We start from the raw sequence: 14,203 nt of genomic DNA on the forward strand, positions 1-14,203 counted from the left end.
TGGGAGGGGCACGGAGCTCAAGCTCTAGCCCAGAAGGCTCTAGCCCCCTTTCCACATAAGGGCTAGATATACTTTGGCCTTAATTTAAGACATGGGTGTAAAAAAAATGGAAGGAATGGGGGAAGGGAAAATCTGACAGATTAAACAATTGCAATAGCTATTGTTATGCTGTAGAACAGTAAATCACACAAAACAAAGATGTGGATATGACAAAACAATTGTACTACATATCTGTTAAGAGCACATGGCAATAAATATCTGTGCACAGTCATTTTCTTATTACCTTTTGCTGTATTGTTATCGGCATAACAATAAAAAAATCAATAAGTAAAGCATGAAAAAAAAACAATTTTGCATTGTACCTTTTCAATTATGTCAACAGGTGCCTTGTGGCCAGGATAGGCACTGCCCGCCTTTTAGTTATAAATCTAAATAAAAATAATATAATAAAACATTTCGTTGCTAGTGTCTGGCTGTTTTGTTGTTGTTGTTTTTTTACCCACCCTGAATAATGGGGAAGGCTTCTGTTAAACTTAGACTTGCCTTTGGATATTTTATGAGAATATCTTTCAAATATTTAGGAGCTCTTTTCTTTTCTGCAAAAGCTACATACAGGGGTGTATTTCATCTGGACACAAGGAGATTTACACAGAGTACTCTCATTAACACTAATGGAAACATAAATCGCTGTGCACCAGGACTCCCATAACATGTTTTAAACAGGTGCAGAATAAACACCATGCCAAATACACTCCAGGCCTTGCATCTAAATTCAGTAAAGAGGAAAGTAAATGTTTCCCAGGGCCATATTTTGATTTAGTAGGACAGTGAGTGCTAAGAGTAAGCCGTGCTGCATAAGCTTAAGCAGGAACTATGTCAAAGGGCAAAATACCTTGATGCTAGCAACACGTATGTTCCCAAGTCAGACATACAACAGATCATATATAATGCCTTCCTAGGTTTTATATTTTTATCACATTAGCTGAAACATTTACTATATCACTCTTTTTACTTAGAATCAGTCCTGACCTCTAAATTCATCCAGGCAGCTATTCTCTGCTTTATCTACTGAAGGAACAGTTAAAAGAGTAAAATATAGTAAAGGTGGATCTATTTTTAGTAAGTAGAAGAGTTCAACCTTTTCCTCAATGGAAAAGAGTGTCATTTCCAATAAGACAAAATGATTGATATTGAGCAAAGAAGGAACAGTGATTGCAATATTGTCCAAAGCTAGCTTCTCTGATAATGAGAATCCTTTCCTTCCACTTAACACTTCCCATCCTGTATGTATTGTTTCACTAACAGAGAAAAAGATTAAATCCCAGCTGCTGTCAGTGTTCTTACTGTGTTCTGTGGAAGGATCTTGCTTTTGAAAAGTTCTATCAATACTTTTTTTTCATTATTACCAAAAGAAGGCTTAGCAGTCTTTGATGTCTTCTTATTGGTATCATTACAGATTTCTAAAACCAGTTAACAGTTCTGTAAGTTTTATTTAGGATCATATTGAAATGTTGAGTTTGAAGTGAGATGTGTCAGGGATAGGTTTGTTCAGGCCAGAAATGATATGGTCCTCATTACTTTATTTATAATACCTCCTTTCTGTGGTCAGTGTCTAAAGCAAGTGAAAGAATGGCTTACATTTTATTTTCCAAATGTAGGCCAAGTTTTTAACCTGGATATAAGATTCCACAGGGTAAAACTCAACACATCTATCTTGTGCTTTTCTATAGACTCAGTTCTGTTTGGAGAAAAAAGTAATTCTTGTAAACATAAATCACTTATTACTGGTGATGCTTTGGCAAATGGTTGACTCACAGCATTTTATCAAGGAATTTTCTTCTCATCAACAATGAGCAAGAGGCCACAGATTTCAGATTCTATTTATAACCTAATGTTAACAATGGAAGGCAACACAAAATCAATCTAAAGAACATGTGTGCAAGGGCATGTGGGTTTGCATGCGTGCTTGTGCATACGCATGGGGGAAATCTGTCTAACACAAAGTATATACTTAATCATTCGTTTCTGATACAATGTTCCCACGCTGCTATAAATCAAGCACATTGCTTCTGCTGCTCTAGGAACATTTTTTAAAATATCCTTTAGGACAGGCTGTTCCAGGTGTTCAAATCTTGGTTATCTTGCTGTGACACTTTGGGGAATCTGTCTATGTACCATTTATGAATTCTGATTCATTTTAGGAATTTGATGTATAACTAACCCTCATTGCCATTTGCTGATAGGCATCATGTCATATATCACACATCTAACACTTTGTCTGGAAGCACATTCAGGACTTTCAAAAGGGAGTAGACTGAATGACTTTTCCCTGGTAGAACAAAGAATATGCCTAAGAGACTGACCAAGCTAAGGAGGAGGAGTGGTTTAGAGCAATGAAATCCCCTGCAGTAAAGAAGAATAAAGGAAAAGGTGTTAGAACAGTGGTCCACATATTTTTTCTGTTGTGCCCGCCCCATTAATCGTAATGGAAAGTATCCTCACCCTCACCAAGAGCCATGGTTAGGAGCTGGGGCAAGAAATGGAGCCGGGGCCCGGAGCTGGAGCCATAGTTGGGAGCTGGGGCCAGAGCACCGCTGGGGGCAGAGCAGGGCTGGGTGGCACTTCCTCCCTGCCTCCCATGGGGGCTGGCCTGAGCCCAGCCATGCTTCCCCCCTCCCCCTGTTCTACTGTGCCCTCCTAAGGTGGCATGCCCCACAGTTTGGGGACCATTGTGTTAGGAGCGACTGTTAAAAGCAAACAAACAAACAAACAAACAACCCCCCACTTCCCTAAACGTGTGCTCTCTGAGTTAGGGAGTACCTGTTGAACTCCAGACCTGAACAAGCAAAGGAGAGCTTGTTGCGGGGGCAGGGAGAAGTGAACCTGACAGCAGAGTAGGTGGAAAGCAGGGTCTTGGGACCCTGGAAGGACTGACAAAACCCAAAGGGCTCTGGGAGTGTTGAGGGTTCTGGAGGGAGATATTTTGCATACAGTTTTTGTTGTTTTTGCTTGGAACTGTAAGTCTCTAGGCTTTCTCTGTGAATAAGTGTGTGTACTTACAAAGTTACTGTTCCAGGCCTCTGAGTTCCTTTCTGTAATTGTCACATGCCCCTGAAGGAGTAAACTGGAGTACCCACAAAAATGGAGCTCTGGGAAAGGGTGCGATTTATTTATTGGAGAGACCCGGGAGGAGGGGCTCAATTGTGGTCATGGGGCCTTGGGCAGCTAGACGACAGGGTCCCACTTCCAAGAAAGGGCATGAGATAGTGATTCTCAGGGGTGAAAGTAAGTTAAAGGATTTACTGGTACGTCAGAGTCCTGAGCAGGGGCGTGGCCTCAACCGGAAAAGGCAGGGCCTTAAATCCCCGGGCCCTTTAAATCTTGATTTAAAGGGCCCGGAACTCCAGCTGCAGTAGTAGCATCTGGGAGCCCCAGGACCTTGAAATCACCTCTGAGCTGCCAGCTGCAGAGGCAGCTGGGAGCCCCGGGGCTCGGGAGCGATTTAAAGGGCCCAGGGCTCCAGCTGCCGCTACTGCAGCAAAGCCCTGGGCCCTTTAAATCACTGAGGAGCCCTTGGGACTCCTGGCTGCCACCGCTACCCTGGGGCTCTGGCAGAGCTTTAAAGGGCCTGGGGCTCTGCTGTGGTAGTGGCTGTTGGAGCCCCGAGCCTTTTAAATCCCCGCCTAAGCCCTGCTGTCTGAGCCCTGGGGTAGTACCGGCTGGGCTCCATAAGGTAGCCCTGCCACTGCTACCCTAGGGTTTTGGCAGCAGGTCTCCTGAGGGGATTTAAAGGGCCGGGGAGGTAGTGGTGGCTGGAGCTCCAGGGCCCTTTAAATTCCCACCGGAGCCCCGCTGCCGCTACCCCAGGGCTTCAACAGCAGGGCTCAGGCAGAGATTTAAAGGGCTTGGGGCTCCAGCAGCCGCTACCACCCCGGCCCTTTAAATTCCCTCCAGAGCCCCACTGCCGCTACCTTAGGGATTTAAATTGCCGTCTGGGAAAGCCGGGGCATACCGGCTTACTTTCACCTCTGGTGATTCTGAACCCCAGCAGTAAGCTTAAGAGGCCAGTGACAGTACCTGGATGCTACTCAGACTGACTCAGTGTACTTAGAATCACATTTGGATCAAACTCAGCAGCCAGTTGAGAGTCCAGCTGGGGATGCTCATACTTGCTATGAGCTTCAAAGTGTGATTAAAATGTTTGTTACTGAAATGGAACCTACTTTGCTAACTCTTTTTTTGAAGTGTTGTATACCTGATCTCCTTTTTGTTATCATCTCATTTATGTTTGTCTTTCATGTACAGATCTTTAAATAGACAGCACTGTGCTCAGAAACTATTTAAAAGAAAAGCTGGAGGAAGCACAGTGCTGTAGATCTACCATAGGCATGCCATTTTTCAATGATTCTTTAATATATTTGGGCAGTACTTCCTGGAAAGTCCTGGTATCCACAAATCCCAAAGCATATTACTGTACTTTACTAGGGTGCTTATATTAAAAGCTGCTCAGCTCTATACTTTGATAATGAAACAAAAGGCCAAGTTGCCAACTATATCACACACAGAATCTCTGCTGCTATTAAACTAAAGCAGGCCTGTGTGATAAAGTGGGAGAATATTTATTTGTCCGTCATGACTGTGTCAGTCAGATTTCTAAAATGATGACACTATTGTGCCTGTTTTTCTTCTATATCACAGATTCTCCTTCTACTATAAACAAGAAGCTGAGGACTCTGAATGGGAAGTGATTATAGCTGAGTTAGTAATTTTTTTTTTTAAAACAAAGATGAGAGGCTATAGTGAAAGAATTTGCTTCAGTTGCTCCTGTTCCTCTTCCACCGCAGCTTTAGGCTCACCTTCTTGTATACTCATTTCTGCAGTCTGTTTGTCTGTCCTTTTTCTACTTCCAGGTATGCTCACGAAAGGGTCAGAGGAGGCTCGCTATCCACCTACTACCTTTGACATCTGTACAAGTTACAGGTGCTCAGCACCTAACAAAAGATGCTCGGCACATCACAGGATCAGACTCTAAAGATTAAATCCCAAACTTTGTTGTGCTAGTATTCAGAGGGAAGGGAATAGAAGACATTTTTGCCACCATGGTAGCAGCAAAGTCTGTTTAATTTGTTGATCCACTGACCACAACCCCTTTGTGGTGGTGAGGTAAGTTTATGGTTTAGTGCAATGGCTCTCAATCTTTCCAAGCTACTGTAACCCTTTCACAGGGCTCTGATTTGTCTTGCATACCCCCAGATTTCACCTCACTTACAATCTACTTGCTTACAAAATCAGACAAAAGTGATACAGCACACTATTAATGAAAAAATGCTTACTGTCTCATTTTTACCATGTAATTATAAAATAAATCAATTGGAATATAAATATTGTACTTACATTTCAGTCTATAGTATATAAAGCAAGATAAACAAGTTATTTTCTGTATGAAATTTAATTTGTCCTGACTTCACTAGAGCTTTCTATGTAGCCTGTTGTAAAGCTAGTGAGATATCTATATGAGTAGATGTAACCCCTGGATGACCTGTGTGTACCCCCAGGAGTACAAGTACCCTGGTTGTGAACACTGGTTTAGCGGAGAGGTTATACCTTCTATTTGGATACTGTACATCCAACAAGTGTTAGCTAAGGTTAATAAGTGTTAACTAAGGTGTTAGCTAAGGTATTTACTGTTGCTCAGAGAAACCACAAAGTGCATAACACATTTTCCTCCTCATCTCTGAGTGCTTTTAGGATACAATAGACAGCTGTTTAACCATGATGGAAAGGCCAGGCAGGATGTGGCTCTAGTTAACTCTTTATTGCTCATGATTTAAAGAAGGCTACACCCTTTCCAAGAACTCCCCTGCAGAGGGAAGAAACCAGGTACAGTATATTTAAAAAACCCTTTATACATTCCTCACATTTTTAATTCCTTTCGATATACATGGTATAGTCAATAAATGGAAGGCAGAGGAGTTGCCTGAATCTTTCCTTGACAAGCTACTCACTATTTTTGACTTTGTAACAACTTTGGTGGATGATTTATTAAATGTAAGCATTTTGGAGCATGCATTGTTTCTCTATTATATTTTGTTGTTACTGTTTGAGAACAATAGTGTTTCCTACTGTCAGAAAAAAACTGAACAATGACTTAAAGCAAATAACCTTAGCTCACAATTTGATTCATATTTTATAATATATTTATTCACTTTTTTTAAAATTATAACCACACAAAACAAGTTAGAATTCCATGCTGCCTACTAAAAACTTCTCCACACTGGGGAAGGTGTTGAGTTGCACTTACTCTGTGGACATTTTAGGTAATTTTATGCCTCAAGGAGAATGAACAAGACTACTTTAAAGACTGACTGCTTACCAGGTGTGAGTGAAAGGTTCACAATCTGGCCCTGTGGAGACAGAAGCAGTGACCGTTCCTCACAAGCAACTGCCACTTGAGTTTAAGGAATCTTTAGCAGCCTTTTACGGTATGTCTACACTGGAATAAAAGACCATCAGCACTGGTCCCTTCCTGGCTGGATCAGGTCGGGTGACTCGGGCTTGTGGCGATGGGCTGTGGGGCTAAAAATTGTTTTGGCTTGGCCTGGGCTCTGCAACCTCTCCCGGCTTGCATGGTCCCAGAGTTTGGGCTCCAGTCTGAGCCTGAATGTCTACACAGTAATTTTATACCCTGCAGCCCAAGCCTCACAAGCCCAAGTGAGCTGACCAGGCCAGTGATGGGTATTTAATTGCTATGTACACATACCCTGAGTCCAGAAAGCCAGATAACTTCATATACACTAAACTAGTATATATATATATATATATATATATATATATATATATATATATATATATAATGCCCCTCTGCCATGTACATTGGCCAAACTGGACAGTCTCTACGTAAAAGAATGAATGGACACAAATCAGACGTCAAGAATTATAACATTCAAAAACCAGTTGGAGAACACTTCAATCTCTCTGGTCACTCGATCACAGACCTAAGAGTGGCTATACTTCAACAAAAAAGCTTCAAAAACAGACTCCAACGAGAGACTGCTGAATTGGAATTAATTTGCAAACTGGATACAATTAACTTAGGCTTGAATAGAGACTGGGAATGGATGAGTCATTACACAAAGTAAAACTATTTCCCCATGGTATTTCTCCCTCCCACCCCACCCCCCACTGTTCCTCTGATATTCTTGTTAACTGCTGGAATTAGCCTACCTGGTTGTCACCATGAAAGGTTTTCCTCCTTCCCCCCCCCTGCTGTTGGTGATGGCTTATCTTAAGTGATCACTCTCCTTACAGTGTGTATGATAAACCCATTGTTTCATGTTCTCTGTGTGTGTGTATATAAATCTCTCCTCTGTTTTTTTCCACCAAATGCATCCGATGAAGTGAGCTGTAGCTCACGAAAGCTTATGCTCTAATAAATTTGTTAGTCTCTAAGGTGCCACAAGTACTCCTTTTCTTTTTGCGAATACAGACTAACACGGCTGCTACTCTGAAAACTAAACTAGTATATTACACATATGTTCACACTATTGTTGCCTTATATCCTGGGGGAACATCTTTATAGTTATAGTCTGTACTACTAAAAATACTATTAGTAAGGTAACTATAAAGACCTAGAAACAGGATCATATTCAGGATTAGTGGGAGTTTAAGGCAGTTTAATCTCTATTACTGTGGCAATTGTTCTTCTTTACCATTTACCCCATAATTTAAAAAGAACAAATACAAACAGTATTTAGGAAAGATTACACTGACACACATAAGTGTCTTCTGCAATGAGGTCACAGAGGGAGTCTGAGGACCTGGTTTAGCCTAAGTTTCCAAAGGTGTGACTGAAGTAGGGGTATAAAGGCATAATACTTACTAAAAGTTAATACCCCTACAGTTTTATGAAGCAAAGAAAGCCAACCTCATGTAGGCTATCTTTTGGGAAGGGTTTTTGATATTTTTGTAATTATTGTCTCTCCACTGCTAATCAGTACCATCACCATCATATGATAATATTGATACACTAAAATTCACTATAGGATAGGATATTGGACAGGACCAACTTTACTTCCAGGAATAAGTGAGAATGTTCTCTGAACTATCTCCTCATTATCAGAGAGAGACACACACATAAGGAAGGAAAATGAATCACACTCTCATACGCACTGTTAAACTGTCTTATACAAGTTCATTTGCAAGGCAAGTGGGTTTCAAAGCTGAGAACAATGTTTGTGCTCCAACAGACATTTACTGTATATCTATCCAATTACTTTAAGCTTTATAGGAACTTCATGAAATTATTAATAAATTTATTTTCTTCCTATTAATGATTCAATTATCCACTCCTTTGACCTTACATGCCTTGGAATTGGTCTGTATAAAGACATTATGACAGTCACAGATAGGTCATTTCAAAGTGAAGTACGGCATACTTACAGTGTTTGTCTAAAGACACGGATAACACTTTTTGTTACATATGTGTTGTTATGAATAGCAGATTTACTTAGGCCTAGGAAGACTCAGAGTTAAAAGCCAAACATGTTCTTATTTTTTCTTTAGCACCTGACTAGTAATGTTACAAATTATTGCATTTAAAATGGATGAGCCCAAACCTGCTCCCATTGAAATTAAGGGGATTTTTTTGAGCACAATCCAGCTGAAGATAAGAACATAAAAATGGCTATACTGGGTTAGATCAATGATCCATTTAGCCCAGTATTCTGTCTTCTGACAGTGGCCAGTGCCAGATATTTCAGAGGGAATGAAGAGAATAGGGCAATTATCAAATGATCCATCTGCTGTTTTCCAATCCCAGCTTCTGGCAGTCAGACATGTAGGTGACACCCAGAACATGGGATTACACCTCTGACTATTTTACTTAATAGCCATTGATGGACCTATCCTCCCTGAACTTATCTAATTCTTTCTGATGAAAAATAAACATGGGTTTTAAATATCTCATGTATTCTTTGCTGCTGTTTTTATTCTCATAGATAGAGATGTGCATTTTCTTTGACTATGAATAAAGGAGTTCTTTTTCAAATATTTTGAGACAAAAAACAAGATTTCATAGATACAGAGGGCAGTTTGAGGTGAAGAGTAGGGTAGGTGTCACATTAAAATAATTCACAAAGACTTTTGTATTCTCTAAATTCAAAAGACAATGCAAATTATGCATCAGGATGTGAGAATGTTATTTTTTCTAATGTCCCATCTGCACTCCCATTATAACCATGATTTGCTACCCATTTACAACATAAAGGTGTCCCAACAATGCTTTTACATGGTTTAGTTCTGTCTAAACAGGGCATACCAAACTGTATTATAACACATTTGGGCATAACTGTGTTATAATGATTATAAGACTGGTAATGTAGTGTAGATGGGGCCCAGATGTGTTATATTTCCTAAACATGAATTGCTTATAAGCCTTTCTATGTTCTTTTGTTATAATGGAGGTATGATCTGAAGAAGATTTTGGATGTCTTGATTGGAGCTCAGAACATTTGGGTTTTCAGTTGAAGGGATAAAGATCTAGAGAGTATAGCTGGTCAGGAATTTTTCAATGGAATATTTTTTGCTGAAAAAATGCCAATTTATTGAAACCAAATGGGTTGCAAAATAGGGTCTGTTTTGATTATTTTCCTGACTAGAAAAAATGTTAAGAAAAATGTTTTGAAATTGTCAAAAATACTTTATGTTGATATTTTCAAAAACAAATTCTAGTTTCCCAGTTTCAAATGGCATTTAGTTTAGAAGTCTAAGCTAATTAGGTGGAAAAGAAAAAGAAAACAGGTCAAAATTGAAATGAATTATTACAAAATCATATAAGCAAAATGTTTTAGTTGACCCAAACTGAAAGCAATTTAGGGTTTTTTTCAATTTGTGAAAATTTTCAAGATATTGGCTTTTTCTCTCAGTTCAGAACAGGAATTTTCAAACTCTGCCAGATGGAGTCAGCAGTAGTAAGGTCCGGATTCAATATCTAAGGAGTCCACTTAACAATAGAAAACATAACCGGCTTGATCTCCCACCCAGTAGGGAACACCTAACACCACCTCTGGGTGATTCGAAGAGGAAATATTTCCCCTTTCACGAGCAATGAGGCTTTGTCTACACTGGCACTTTTTCCCCTAAAACTTTTGTTGCTCAGAGGTGTGAAAAAAGACACCCCCTTCCCCGAAGGACAAAAGTTTTAGTGATGGAAAGCACCAGTGTGGACAGTGCATTATTGGAGGGAACAACAGTCCTGGAGACGAAGCTACCGCCCCTCATTGGAGGTGATTTTATTTTGTCACTGGGAGAGCTCTTTCCCTGCAACAAATAGTGGCTACACTGCATACCTTACAATGGCTACACTGCATACCTTACAGTGGTGTGGCACAGTCCATGCCATTGTAAGACGCACAGTATAGACACAGCCTGAGTCTGTGTGTGACAAAAAAACAACAACCTTATATTAAAAGGGAAAGGGAAGCAAGAAGTAATTTGGGAAAACACCACAACCACATTCAAAAGCATGTGACCATTAGCAAACTGGGTCCCACAGTGCAATGGGCACTGTTCTTTGCCTCAGTTTCCCACCTTGTGGTGGGAAAGTCCAATGAATGACTGTCCCTTTAAGATATCACTCCTCTCTCCATCTGTTGCACCTCACTCACAGTTGGCTGTCCTTGGTTAGTGAAGACTCAGTGTTCAGAAGTGTGCTCATGGGGTTCACCTCCAAACCTTGGAGGGGTGGGACATGAAGCAATGCCTCTGCGGCTGTCTCTGCAACTAGCTCACAACTGCTGCTGTTTGTCTGCTGCTGCTGCCCACCTCTTCCAAGATATCACACTCTCTGAACTGTTTTTCACAGTCCCACACAACACCGAAGGCTTAGCTCTAGGGATCACTAACCAGAAACAAGGATGCGCAATTGAGTCTAAACAGCTCAATCATTAAACACTGGAGAGAAGCTGATAAAAGGGTGTCCAGGACTCTTTGAACAGCAACTACCACAGCAAATACAAATACCTCCGCCTCTACCTCCCCCTTTCAACATCCAACTCTCATTTTCACTGGGATTTGGCATCCTTCTCCCCTGCTTAGCAAGTGAGGTTCAGTTTAGGGTGACCTCCTCACTTAGGTGCATGCTAAGCATAGTTCTGCTGCCCTTTACAGTAAGGATAACAAGGTTTCATTACCTCTTCATACTAGAATGATTTGTCATCCAAAACTGCCAAAATTGATCATTTTGGCAAAGCAGCTCCATCACGCTGCGTACCTAGGCAGAATAGATGTGTCTATGCAAATACTGCTTCTGAAGTCTTTTTCCCCAGTGCATCACGAGATATCAAGGGGAGAGCTCATTCAGACCCTCCTTACATTCAGAAATTTTCATCGGATGGGAAAACCATTTCCCATCCAGCTCTACTAGTATTTGATTTTAAACAATCTGCGAGTCTGAACAAAACAAGGAGATTTGTGAGCAGAGTTTTGGAAAAAAAGCAGTTATGAAGGAAACAGAACAGATTTTAAAACATAGGTGTATATTTAACATTAATTATTGACAAAGCCTTTCAAAAATTTACCTCATTACTTTCTTAAACACTTTTCAGTGACACTGACTATGAATGCAAGTGGTACAGATGATTGCTTCTCATTCTGTACAATGCTATTATTTCTTATTAATATGATTATTAAAAGTGTAATGCTGAGGAGTATTGGTTTGTTTACAAACCTCTTTGAGATTGAAGGGAAACACACCTTTCAATTAACATAATTGTCAGGATAAATTAATCACAAGCCCCACCCTGCCTAAGACAAAAGGCGGCCATGGTCCCATCCAGGACATTGTGTCTACACTTCAGTGGCTACAATGGCACAGCTACATCAATGGAAGGGTTTTTTTTCCCTTAAATGTAGAAAACCCACTTCTCCAAGAGGCAGTATCTAAGTCAACAGAAGAATTCTTCCATTGACCTAGAGCAGGTGAAGACCAGGCTCGAATAGGTGGAACGCTTTTGCTGAGTATTGTTTGTGTTTTGTGTGTGCATGCATGTGTGAAGGAAGATAAAACACGCTGAAGCTGTGAACACACAGAACAGAGAGAGAGAGGGGCAGAGGCAAAAAGCAACAAAGCCAAGCATCAACCTCTAAGCATTGTGTGACCCTTGAAAGAGCTAGAAAGAGGGTTCTTGGGTCAAATGTTGGGTAGAGGCTTGGGGGTCATAAGCTAAGAAATTACTTTTTTTTTCTTGATTCCGCCTGCGTTTGGAGAAGAATAAACAAGATTGCTGCAAAGAAAATACTAGACTCCATCAATTTCTACTTCCAAATGGAACATCCCCAGGGCCCCAAACTTTGACTTCCTGATCAGGTCAAAAAGGGGCAAAAATAATAAATAAGCATTCATTTGGGGAGTGTGATGGGGCAGAGAGTCCCCATACCAGCAGAGAAGTGATTAAAGAAAGTCTATGGGCCCAACTATGTCTATTGGCCCGCACCCTGCTATATCTGAAGCTAATGCCAAGACTAGAGGGAGGATAAAAGGAGAACGCCTGTCTCAGTTGTGGATTGGCTAGCCAGGAAGGAGGAAGGAGTTCATGCCTGAAGGGAGCTTTGCATGCAGAGTTATGGAGAGATAAATCTGCAAGCTGGAGCAGATCCTGGGGATAACCAGTGCTGACTGCCAGGAGTGAGCAATGACCCAAGGGAGACAAACCTGAAGGAAAGGCAGGGAGCACCCCACTGGAAAACTGGGGAACTGTCCAGTATGGAGTTGGGTTTGATTTTTTTTTAAGAACGTTTCAGGGCTGAGCCCTTCTAACTCATCCATCTGGAGGGAGATAAGACTAAAGGGACAATTATCTAGTGAGCCAGAACCCTACTACAATGGGCACCAGAGGTGGAGACTTCTTCCCAGGAAGACTCATGGATGCAACAGGGCTTCTGGAAGGTCCATAAGGGGATGCAGCTCCCCCGTGATGCTACAGAGAGTTTTCAGTTAGAGAATTTTGTTTTGTTCCCATTGTTGATTTTTTTAGTGTTTTAGATTTTCAAAGCATAGTACTAATTAACCAATCAATTTCCTGCTTCATGTTCTTTGCCAAGCTCTATTTCTCATCAGTAGTTAATCACATTTGAAATATTTTAGCTTAGTTGAATATTGTATCTCAGCCTCTTTGTGCCCAAATGAAAATGATATCTTCTCAACATTTTACCCTAGGTTTGCTATTGGGCAATGGCAAATTTCAAGTTCAAGAATCAAATTATAAGACACCAAACCTGTTGTAAGATTGGAAGATTAACCAGACTATTTCCGGTGTTGTATGCATGGTCTTACTGCAAGATTTAAATTTCAACTTGCACATCAATACAACTGGGCTGAAAATGTGTTGTAGCAAATTTACTTTAAAGTCTCTGGAAGATGGGCATTTTAGAATGATTGAAACATCACCAGAGTAATTCTACTCACATTACCTCTTACAAATTTTTTGCTCCCTTTGCACTACTCCTATTTCACAAGATTTTTCAAACTAGACAAAAGCCAAAGGCAGGATAGTTTAATGTGCATTTTTGGCAATTTCATTTTAATTCTACTCATTAAAGGTCACAGGGACCGAGCATATGTTTACTTGACTTTGTGAAGGTGATAAAGCTGCAGCTATACACAACCTGAAGGAGCTCCACATTTCTTTATTTAAGCTTGATGCAGAAATCATTCATCTCTTTTCTCTAGGCAGCCCTGGTTCAATATTACAGAGTAAAGGCATTATGCTTCACAACCTTTAGCTGGTTTCTCATTGATCAGTGACATTAATATTTCTATAAATGACACAACACAGCAAATTAATATAAATTTGAGCCTGAGCAAATTTATCTACTGCAGAGAACTAAAAAAACAGCAAATACCTATGCTATGAGGTAATGTCAGGTGAGATTGCAATCCTAATTCATTTTAGCTAAATCTACTTTTTAACTTGCATTTCCCTCTTCTTGTAATATAAAATACATAAAGATACAGTAGAAGCTTCTTATTAGGGCAAACCCAGGCAAAAATAGATATATACCAGTTAACAGTCTTGATTTTGAAATTGAAATGGCAGGAAACATTGTGGCAACAGACAATCACTTTTATTTCATAAATTGATTTTAAAAAATAGATGGAAAAGTATTACAACACAAGAAAAGAACCTTTCCTAAAGTTAAATTTAGG

Source organism: Dermochelys coriacea, chromosome 1, assembly GCF_009764565.3.
Source record: "Dermochelys coriacea isolate rDerCor1 chromosome 1, rDerCor1.pri.v4, whole genome shotgun sequence".
In the NCBI taxonomy this organism is placed as follows: domain Eukaryota; kingdom Metazoa; phylum Chordata; order Testudines; family Dermochelyidae; genus Dermochelys; species Dermochelys coriacea.